The following is a 12,123-nucleotide window of genomic DNA, read 5'->3' as shown; positions in this document are numbered from 1 at the left end:
TCAACTTTCAGCAACTCCTGAGGCTCCAAAGATGCTGTTTTTGGAAAAGAGTTTCTGAGATGTGTAATTAATAAAATAATAATAATAAAAATAAAAATAACCAAAGAATGAACTTTTCAAGTGGCTAAAAATTTCAGAGATCTAAAACTTCTTAAATTCCACCACTATTAAATATGAGACTAGGAATGGCCATGAAAATGTAGCCTAGCGGTATGCTGAGTGCTTAAAGACACTTTTAAAGATAAGCATTCTCTAGTTCCTCTCCTGAAATTCAAGGAAAGTCAGAAATAGAGGGCTGCTTTGAAAGTGGTGCTCCAATTACCCAGCGGGCTCTTGGGCACCATACGCTCTGAACAAAGGTTCTCAGAGGTGAGATGCACGGATAACCCTGGCTGCCTCCTGGACCTAGTCACCCAGAAGGGCTGACCCCTTAGGCAATTTTTCTTATAACAAACAGCAGATAAGAAAATTCTCAAGGTCTTTTTCAGCACTAGTCAGAGACCTATATAACCAAAACACTCGGTTGGTCTGAATTTGAGAATTTAACTTATGGTAGCTCTGGGACATTGAAAAAGTGCCTCCTTCACTCTGGGTCGGGGTTCCTTCTCAATACACCATCCTCCTTCCACAACTAACCTAAAGGCTAGAATAGTCACAGAAACATTAGAATAAACCTATGCTTATTCTGAGAGGAGCAGGTGTTCAACTAAAGATTTTATTAATCTAGTAAAATTTCTACAGGGGACCCACAAAATAAGCTAACTCCCCATGATGGTTCTTACACATCTACCTGGTATTCTGTAGTGCATCCTGGCGAGCTTTACACCCACAGGCTCATGTTGCATTCCTTTGTAAATCCAACTCCAACACCACACACTGACGTGTGCACATGGCATCATCTGATGAGTTAACTACCCTTCATCTCTAAATCTCAACTTTTTTATTTTCTTAAACATACATATTCCTTTTAAAAATTCTAACTCTCCCATGTCAAAATTCATTTAAAATAAGATTCTGTGATCTCTAGGTAATAAGTAATAAGAGTTTCTGAAATATTTCTAATTGCAACATTTGAGAATTTTATTCCACTCACAATAAAACCACAGTGCCATGCACGAATTGATAAAAGCCACAGAACTAAATTCTTTTTTGGTTTTTTTTTTTCTTTTCTTTTGGACAGGGTTTCTCTGTGTAACTTTGGCTGTCCTGGAACTCGATCTGTATACCAGGTTGGCCTCGAACTCAGATCCACCTGCTTCTGCCTCCCAAGCATTAGGACTAAAGGTGTGTGCCACCAACAACGAAGATATTCTGACTACTGAGAAAACGTTAAACACAATAAAAATGCCACATTCACAGAGGACTACAAAGCATCTTGTTTCCAGCAGAGGGGAGAAAACAGAAGCCAAGCCAAAGCACTCACACTTATGACCAAGATCAGACCTAGTCAATGTGTTTTGACTTCTGTAAAAAGAAACAAGAGTTTGGTATACAAGGAACTAAGAAATCAAAAACATTCCAGGCAGGGCTGGGGATTTAGCTCAGTGGTAGAGCGCTTACCTAGGAAGCGCAAGGCCCTGGGTTCGGTCCCCAGCTCCGAAAAAAAGAACCAAAAAAAAAAAAAAAACATTCCAGGCTATAGTTATAAATATAGGGGATACATTACAGGTTGGAGTTTGTGGGTGATTTCTTCTTTCTGTCTTGACAATTTTCTGACACTATGAATGCATATTGTAAAATTAAAAATGAAGGTGAATGGCAGCACACGATGTCCCGGGAAGGGAGCGAGCCGGCCACCACTCAGACACTGCTCATACACTGAGTGCTTCTAATTGTACGGTGTGAACTCAATAGCACAGTCTTGCTCAAAACAGGGTTGAAACAGAAACACCACATCAAAACGTAAGAAAAATGGAGAAGACATATCTATCATGACGTATCTCAGCGTTATCGATCATGAACAGAAACAGAAGCATATAATAGAAACCTAAGCAGCCTAAATAACCAGGGGGAAAACTTAAACTATTTTGACTGTCAACACGACCATCCTGCAAGAGACAAGACATCTAAGGAGAAACCCCTGCAGCTTAGGCTATCAGACCACTGAGACAACAGTCGGTTCCCAGAGTCTTGGAGGAGAAGAAAGACAGTCGGACCCTGTCTCACACAGTTCTCACAACTCATCAGACCATCTCACGGGAGAAACTGAAGCCACACAAGGATAAGCAGGCCCCCCTTGACTCGGCCTACTTACTCATGAAACCCTTATGATCTGTTTAACCTAATCCTCACGGAGTCCGATGCAGATAGGCTTAGACAAGGGGTGGGGGCCACTGGGTGGCTTTTACTATTCCTCTTCCCACTGTGGCCACGGAGTCTCCTTTTTCTATTTCTCACTATTAAGTGTCTGCTTAGGTGACCTATGAAAAACAGAAATGTACCCTGACCCATTGGGATAGCCAGGGCCTGAGCTCTGGCCCTAACAACACTGTAACAAGGAGAGTACTGCTCAGAAGTCAGTGACTGGAACTGGGTGGGCTTTCACACCATCTGCTTTTTCATGGCTACTCATCAACAGGAAAATGGCAAAGGGGAAACACACACTGGGTAAGTCAAAGTAAGTAGCAGCCTGGTAAACCAGTGTAAGGGACATTTCTCTTCAACAGGAACTGATGCTGAATCCACCTACGTACCTCATGCCCTCTGAAAGCTTGGAGTGAATCTTGCTTGTGAGTCCAAATTGTGGCAATCTCCCGAAATCTAAATTAAAATAATTGTAAGCTTTAGTATAATAGCTATTTTCAATTTTTAGAAAATATGCAACTACCTCACAGTAAGTAAACAATCAAAATATAGTATTAATAAAATTCTAATCCAAAAGGGGCTGGGGATTTAGCTCAGTGGTAGAGCGCTTACCTAGGAAGCGCAAGGCCCTGGGTTCAGTCCCCAGCTCCGAAAAAAAGAACCAAAAAAAAAAAAAATAATTCTAATCCAAAGCTTCTTTTAATTTCAATCTTTATGTGGAACTTTATGCACTTTAATAAACATAGGCTAACCAACAACCACTTTTACACAAAGAACCTACACTTAAACCTGACTAGACAGACATTTGATATTCTAGGGCTACACCCCAGGCAACCAGTTCAGAACACCAGGAGGAACTCAGGCCCAGGACCTGTAAAAGGTTTGCCAGGAAGAGACACTGATAGTTCAGCCACCACCTAACTGTGGGAAACCACCTCCACCTCCCACACAAAGGGTTGTTCTGAAGCAGAGATTCTCAGCAGGGTGTAATTCCATGCCCTGTGAAACCTTGCAATCTAGAGACATTGTCAGTTGTCATAACTAGAGAAGGGGACATGGGGTTGTCACCAGCTCCCCCACTCCTGCTCCCCCCCCCCAAAAGAATTCCCTAGCCCAAAGGAGAAATAAATAAGACTGAGAAACCTCCTTCTAAAGTAACAGATGTTCTGGCTTATAGAACTTAGACTTTCTACAGTTCTGGGAGCTGAGGGGACAACCCAGTCAATAAAGTGATTGCTACCCGAGTAATAAGGATCCAAGTTTGATCTCTAGCACTTACATAAAAGTCAGGCATGGTGGCATATGCTTGTACTTCCATAACTAAGGAAGGGAGACAGATGGATGGACTCACTGGCCAGTCAGCCTACCCTAATCATAAGTCCCACTGAGACCTCATCTCAAAAACAATGTAGAGAGCTCCTGAGGAACATCACCAAGTTGACACTCTCATGTGTGCACACGCATGTAAACACACTAACACATACACCCACAGTAAATCTATAATTCATCCTTGCTTTACACTGGGTGGGTGTCTTGTTAATTGTACATGTGTCATTATCTCAGTACCTGGTGCCTGCAGAGTCCAGAAGAGGACACTGGGTCCCCTGGCTATAACTGCCATATGCGGACTGGGAATTGAACCTGGGTCCTCTGGAAGAGCAGCCAGTGCTTTTTAACCTAAGCCATATCTTTAGCTCCCAAATTCTATAATTCCAAAGACTGCTCATCTGAGATAGATAAGCTCCCAACCACAGTCATAAAGTACTTTCTATGAAAGCTATGTTTCTATACATTACTCACTAAAAAATAAGGTTCACGCTAATATCAGTAACCAGAAGAAGGGGGTTGTTTGGTTTGCTGTGATTTGGTTTAGTTATTTTCGAGACAGTCTGACTATGCAGCCCTAGCTAGTCTAGATCTCAGTATGCAGACCAGGCTGGCCTGGAACTTAACCAAATCTGCCTGCCTTTGAGTGCTGGGACTCAAGGTATTCACCAACATGCATGGTACTAACCATTTGTAATAAATGCTTCAATCTCCAAAAATCTTTGAATCAAATTATATTCATAAGAGCTTCCCAGAAAAGGATTGTTTTCCTCATTTGCCGAGGTTAAACTCTACTTCAAACTCTTCCCAGTCATACAGAATGAAGCCTAAAAACAGTAATAATAACCAGAGCTGAGTCTCACGCATGGAATCCCCAGTTCCTGATGAGACAAGGATTTCCTCTGCCCAGCCTGTCGTCCTGAACAGTAAGAGTCTCATCCTTCATTCACCAAGCATAAAAAGATTTTTAAACTTACTTTAATTTTACATTCAAAACAGGTTTACCCAGGTGACATGTGCCCGAGAACCACAGCATTATATGACTCAGCAGAAGAGAACTGAAGAGGGGCCTACAAGCGCCCTTCCTATGCTGCCACAGCTGAAAGATACACACAGCTCTAGACACAACCTGTGAGACAAAGAACCAGTGAAGGGGTTCTGAGTCACACAGTGCAGACAGGAGACATGCCGTTTCCAGAAGCCTGGCCTCTGTGGGATAGAGTACACGCACAGAATGAGGAAAGATAGCCACTAACACCCCAAACGGAGGCTCTGTCTTCCTAGTCTTCATGGACTGAGCTATAACTAGCTAACTGCATAAACAAGGCATGCCTGGCAGCTGACTAGCACTGATAAAACACATGGTACAAGAACAAACATGCCAATTTAAAAAGAATATGACATAGGAACACACAGATTCCAAAAGAAATGTTCCCTCCAAACTGGATGAGGCTTCCAGATGAAGCAAAGCAGACCCAGTATGAATAAAGGCTGACATTTTTGCCTCAGATCCTCGGTGATGCATATGAACTGCCTAAGTCAGACTTAACCACCATACGCTGGCAGAGCTAAATGGGCCCAGGCAGAGATGAGCAGAGGCACTCACAGCCCAAGGGACAGAAAGTCCGGGGCTCCAGCAAACCTGTGGTAGGTGGTGGGACCTCCCACAAAGACCTCAGGACAAGGAGTGAACCAGACTCTCAGCAAGTGTTACTGAGGGATGTGGAACCTAAAGGCCAGGATGACATCAGCAGGACCAACTCAGGTCCTAGAAACAAGGCTCCGCACCTCCACAACAGGAAGGGCCCCATCAAGAGTCAGAAATGGAGACCAGGTCAAAGCCTACTTCCTGACCAAGGAGAAACAAGAAAAGGAGGAGGCCTGAAGGACAGAGGCTCAGCTGTTTCCAGGGAGACTCAGGAACTGCAGCGCCCAATTTGCAATGTAACCCTGACCCCTGCACATACACAAGCGCTTCGGATACACACACATGCGGGCGCGCACACACACACACACACGCACGCACGCACGCACACATGTCCTTTTCCCTGGACTTAAATTGGTCTTTAAATCAAACTCATAATAAAATTTCAAACATAAACACTTCTTTTTGTTGTTTGTTTTTTCCACTCCCAGCAGTAAAATATATTCTATTCCAAAAAAGAAAGGTTGTTCAATTTCCTGTCAAAAGCAATCCGAAGAAGGCCACCTACACTGTAAAAGCAGCTAGAGGAAAATAGCTACAGAAAAGCCTGCGTGTGTGGGTGGCATTGAGTGCCGTGTAACTAGCACTCTGGGTCGTTAAAGGCGCTTTTCCTTGATCATTCCGAGAAATATGAAAATTAGTCAGTCTGACTGCCACAGAGAAGCTTGTCCTCTAGCCTACCCAAGGAGAACAGGACCCGCAGCAGACTTCAGCCTCAGTAGGGAGGAATGTCAGGGTGGAGTAGCTCCACGTCTTCAGTAAGGGTTTTCTTTTTCTGTATTCTGGAGGAAAGGCAGATTCTCAGACAGCTTAAGGTAATTCTCTCGGGGAAAGGCATTCATGAGTGACCATGACCCTTGTTGCTAGACCCCACACTCCATCTAAGTCACAAATCTCTAAACCAAGATCACTTCCCAAATATTCACTCCTAACGCTTTGGGGACTAACCACTTAGGACCTGACCACGTTCTTGAATTAGCCACACCAGCACGTCTATCCTACCTGCACATCCTTTCTGGGAAGTCTACCCTCTTTAGACAGGCGACCAACTGGCCCAGCACTTTAAACCACAAGCTCAGGCTGGCAACCGGTTCTCTGATGCCAAGTACCGCATCGGACACCTCATCGCTGCCTGTGACTTAGCTCCAGGACATCGGACACCTCTGGTCTCTGTGGGCACCTCCACTCATGTGCACATACCCACATACAAACACATCATTAAAGTAAACTCAAAACCTGGGACATGCTCAGAACTGAAGCAGATGCTACGTGATGGGGACAGAAACGGCTTTATCAGCCCATCAGTAAACTCAAGAGAGCAGCACACAGAATAACTTAAAATACAGAATCTGTCTACACTGTGACAATGCAACTTCAGTAAGCCATGCTTTCCAATCAAAGAGACAATTTCCACAAAGGCAGGAAACAGGGGACGTAATGATCATGGAAGACTGTGCAAACGGCAGACGGTAATCACTGACCCCAGACAGACAGAGACCAGAAAGGAAGCGGTATGCAGGGCAGCTGCCAGCAAACGCAGACGTCAAGCCTGTAAATGGGATAAGCTAACAGTTCTGAGCTATTCAAACAACTGAATGGCTTGGCCTGGCTCTACTCTGTAAATTCTGATAAACGTACAAAAAGATGCAGCAACAGTAGAAATAACCCTTTTCCCTGGACACCTAACCACAAAAGAGTCAATGCCTATAAGGGCTGATTGACAAGTACTTCCTACAAACCCCAGCCTTCTGCTATGAAAGTGTTACAGTTGTGATAACAGAACCCAGAATGTAGCACTGATAGAAAGACCATGACCTACCTCGTAGGCCACATTGACCTTTCTCTAATAATGTCTATTTAGTAAGTAGACCTTCCACTTCCAGAACCTTCCACTATGCTTAGAATCCCTCATCTTCCTTGCTCCTTGTGATCATGGCAATTGAAAATTGTCTCATTTGTGTACTGTTTCCTTGATTTGTGCTTGTTTGATAGTCCCTTACAATTAGGTTATGTTCATTTTCAACATATTGCTCATTTCCTCTCTATACAAGAGCTCCTTAACTGCACTCTGTCAGGTGGAACACAATGTCTTACTCTGTCTACGATATGGCAATGTGGGCTCATACTACTAATCTGAGGTACTATCTGGCAGAATTCCAAACAGTAAAGCTACTTTCTTTCCTTTTGTGAGTGTTATGTAGTGGGTGACACTTTAAGACACTTTAAGGCTGAGATGGCACTTGCTTCCCTTGAATGGACACGGGTTTCTTTCCACTTCCACACAATGACTCTAGTGTCAAAGGATCTGATGCCCTCTTCTGGCCTCTGTAGGCACAGAGCACATGTGTGATGCACATACATACATTCAGACACTCATAAAATAAATCCATCCTTTTTAAAAATAGGACTGCATAGGTCCTTACTTCTCAACAAACTGTCAGTACTTATACTCCACAATTGCCTTCCATACAGTGAGAAAACCATATTTAGACACCAAGATGTGGGAAAGTGTGCTTTCTACAAAAGGAGTGCTGCTGTCTCCAGGCCTTCAAAGGGAGAAGCATTCACATACATATGTGCACATTTATTACTGGGTTTCCTGACTTTTCTATGCTACTGAAAATCTATACCTTAAGTTCCAATCCAATACCTCAGGCTCCCCACCCTCTCCCTGTGAGACTGCTACAACTGACTCTCACTGGCCAAAATACACTTGCTTATAGAATCCATCCCTCCACCACACGACGGGCAGTACCACCTCTACCAGCCAGGATGCAGTAAGGGAAAAGGTCTACTTTCTCTAACTGAAGGGTCATTAAGGAGGCAGCCCAGCAAGACAAAATGCTTTTGACAAAAACTGACAGTCCAGCCCCCTTAGAGGAGAAAGGAAAAAGAGCATCTGCCTGGCTGTCATGCGGGGCCTTCTTCATGCGCTACATATGATGATGCTAATTCCTCAGAGCTTAAACAGTTCAAGCCCAAAATATGTTCTTCAAAGATGAACTCCCTTAAAGAGCTAGGGTATCCTACACCTACAATTCAGGACTATGAATCTGTCTCCAGAGGGAAACAGGAAGATGCCACAATGCACAGCTTCAAAGCACCCATCTCTTGGGAAGGAGGGTGAACAGGAGAAACACCATCATGATTCTGGACCAGCTAGCTTCTGTGAGTGAGTCCTCTGTGCTTCTGAGCCATTTCCAGAAAGGTGCTCAGGATATGGACAAATGTGGATTCACAGATTCCTCCTGAAGTTAGGGACACGAAACTGTAGACCAATCTGATCCATCTATAGAGCGACACACAAATTCCTATCACATCCACAGCCTGTAGTCTGGTCCAAGTCAGTTACCAGAAAAAATGTACTACCAAAGGACTCTGTGTCTGTAATAAAACTCTGCTGAATAAATGAATAATTATGACAATACCAAGGATCAAAATTATGTCCAGGTCAGCACAAGAAAGCACCCTCAACAGTGTGACACAAAAAGCAAGGACTAAGGAGCTGAAGGCCACCATGCAACTCCCGGCCATCAGCCAGTGAAACTGTGACATTCCTCAGTAATATGCAGAAAATCTCCTTCCATCACAAAAGTATTATAGAAAGCAAGTGACAAAAGTTAGATGGGAGCTTCAATAGTGCAATAACAGCAGCAGTACTGAAGTGGCTTTACCAGCAATCACTCAGCAGGGTCAGTGTGAGGAAGCTACACAGGCTTCTCACCAAAACTTAGAACCACTGCAACTTCCAGGAAGATTAGGAGACTTAATATCCCTAATAAACTTAAAAAGAATCATAGTTTTTATTTCTTTTACTACCTCTGGACAGACTTACAAGGTCTCAGTTAAAGTGTAAGCTACCTTCTCCTGCTCTTGAGCATATATCTTTATTTGTTTAATGTTTTCTGGTATCTTTTTTTTTTTTAAAGCAAGTCCCTCAAAGGAAAGCTTAGAAAATTGTAAGACTATAGCTATAATCCAGAGTGTCAGTCTCTAAAACAGGAATTAACATACTTCTGACAAGTACTACAAAACTATTAACTTGTGTACCTACTGACTTCAAGAGAATCCAAAACATGGACTCTCCACTGCAAAGTGATGTGTACACACGTGTGAATGCTAGTGCAAAGTGATATGTACACACGTGTGAATACTGGTGCAAAGTGGCGTGTGCACATGTGTGAATGCTAGTGCAAAGAGGCATGTGCACATATGTGAATATGCCACAGGGTGAGAAGAGTAAGCGAAAAAAGTGTCTACAGGCCACAGAGCAGAGCCTGACAGTCCCTATTGGACAGTGACGTCAACACTGTGGAAATGATGCTCTCTGTAACATGCTAGGAGAAGGAAGCAGGAAGTGAAGAGCAGTACAGCCACATTTTACAGAACATTTCAAACTCTACATGTACACATATGAGTCCATGCTGGCAAACAGGTATGAAGAGCACATGGGGAACTAGAACTTTCTAAAGCACACAGTTTAAAAGGTACAGACGCAGATGACCTATAATGCACATAGATGAGACAGGAACAGAGCACAGAGTTCCCTGTTTGACCACGCCCAGCAATCTTCACTACACATGATTGATTATTTATTTATTTATTTATTTATTTATTTATTTATTTATTTATTTATTTATTTATTTTTGGTTCTTTTTTTCGGAGCTGGGGACCGAACCCAGGGCCTTGCGCTTCCTAGGCAAGTGCTCTACCACTGAGCTAAATCCCCAACCCCTCACTACACATGATTAAACCAGAGACCTCTGCTGTGTTATGTGAAAGATAGCTACATGGAGATGAAGTGGTCACTTAGCATGAAGAGTGCCTGCTACTCTTGCTCACAGAGGAATGGAGTGTGGCTTCTGGTACCCACAGCAGGCAGCTCACAGGAGTCTTTAAACCCACTGATCCCGTGCCATCTTCTGACTCCACAGGCACTGCACACATGTGCACACATCCACACACGGACACACATATACACAGAATTAAAGTTAAATAAATCTTTAAATAAAAGAAAAAAGATGACTACCTAGGAATACCAGTGGCCAAACTCTTTTCATACCTTGAGCTGATAGCAAGAACAAATCGAACCTAGTGCATCCATGTTCATTTAGTCAAGAATCCGAACCCGCCTTTTAATTAGTAATTCCCCTTATAAATAACGATAGCTACTATGTGAGTGTGTATAATGCCCGACACATAATACTCTCTACCTCATATAATCAAGGTGACAGTCCAAGGAAACGGTATTAATAACTCCACCTTACAAGGGATGCCCAAGATCAGGTGAGCTCATCCCACCTTAACCCCCTGCCCTTCTTCTATTAGGCAGCACAGCCTCTTCTGCACTGGTCCCCAGAACTGCATGGATCCACGCCTTTTCCTTGTTATTTCACTGAACCCCCCTATAGGAAGCTGTTAGCTATGGCTGTGGGGTTTGTTTGTTTTTAAGGGCATACTTAAAGTAGTTAACCTGAGTGAAAATGGGGGCCTGAGAGGAGGGAGCAGTGAGAGGAAGAAAAAGAAGAAAGGACGGGTGGGTCAAGCCCACCCGGGGAGCAACAGCGCACATAAAAAACGGCAGGTTTGCTTAGGACAAGAAGGTGGGGAAGGGAACGCAGGTCCAGCCCCTGGGCGGAAGAGCTTTAGAGTAGGAGTAGGGTGAGAAGTGCTGGGAGGAACTACAGGACTGAGTGAGCCTAGTCATAGGTCCCCATGGGAGCTGACAGAAGCAACTTGGGCCAGTTCAAAGACCTCGCTTCCTAAGTAGACCTCTTGTAAAGTCACACTAGAATAAGAACTGACATGGGATAACATGGGCTTTTAGATGCCCCCAACGTGTGTCATTACCTTCATGCCAAGGTTTCCTTTGATTTGAGGGTGACTAGAAGACACCTTATGGCAAGCTCATGGCCTACAGAAGGTAAACACATTTAGAAAGTGAGTTCTTAATGACCACTGCGCTGAAAGGCACCACCTGCATCTTGCAGTGTCTCTGAGCACTTGGCAACAGACTGTTGGCACACGACAAAAGGAGGTCGGTCGGCAGAAATCCTTGTCATAGGCAGGAAACAGACGAAACAGCACTAACAGATAATCAACTGCCTCCCCCTCCCCCCAGAACCCAAGAAACACCCAATAATGACATCCTGAAGACTAGAAAAGCAGAAGCTCCTATCTGAAAAACAGCAGGATTTGCATATGCATCAAGGCACACTAGCGGTAGGGAGAAGTCAGACAGAAAGGGCAGAAACTCCTATGTCAGCTATAAATTCCCTTAGTCTAAGTTCCTTTAGTCTCCAAAGTGAGAGCAACCCTGGCCAATGAGACCCATCTGCACTCTCAACAGCCAAACACTTACCAGATGTAAGACTCTGAGCAAAGAAAGCTGGATCTCCAAAGATGGATCAACACTGACCTTTCCTTCAAAGAGCTTCTGAATTAACAAGTTATTAAAAGGGGGAAATGTAAATCAAGTGTAGGGAGATGCAACAACTGCAAAGAATGCAAAAGAACACAACAGCCAGAAGATCAATGGGATCCAGGAAGAACGATCCAGACATACAGATCTGCAGCACACTGGAGGCTAGCGCTGCAGCTCAGACAAGGACATGGAACGCACAAGGCTCTGGGTATGACTGCCAGCATATGTATTCGAGTAGTGAATAAAACCAATGCAATTTGGGGAGACAAAAACAGAATAAAAACAGAACAGGCCACTATGCATGTGGAGTTTGAGTGAACAGAGTATAAACTATGGAAATGTTTTAAATCAAGCCATCCAAAGC

At 43.7% G+C, this 12,123-nt stretch overlaps 1 protein-coding gene across 6 annotated transcripts in view; it reads right to left on the bottom strand.

Annotated features, from left to right (window-relative positions):
- The window catches only part of Sipa1l1 (signal-induced proliferation-associated 1 like 1), a 279,045-nt gene that overhangs the window by 213,882 nt on the left and 53,040 nt on the right, over window positions 1–12,123 (bottom strand). For 5 of the 6 annotated variants that reach the window (NM_001389245.1, XM_063261545.1, XM_039111778.2 and 2 more), the window contains one exon: window positions 2,694–2,760. The exons of the other annotated variant lie outside the window; for it this stretch is intronic. The gene's annotated coding sequence lies outside the window, so the exon portion shown is untranslated. The remainder of the gene's footprint in view (window positions 1–2,693; window positions 2,761–12,123) is intronic. 6 annotated transcript variants of the gene reach the window in all.

This window comes from Rattus norvegicus, chromosome 6 (genome assembly GCF_036323735.1).
Source record: "Rattus norvegicus strain BN/NHsdMcwi chromosome 6, GRCr8, whole genome shotgun sequence".
NCBI classification, from domain to species: Eukaryota; Metazoa; Chordata; class Mammalia; order Rodentia; family Muridae; genus Rattus; species Rattus norvegicus.
This window is presented reverse-complemented; position numbering and strand designations above follow the sequence as displayed.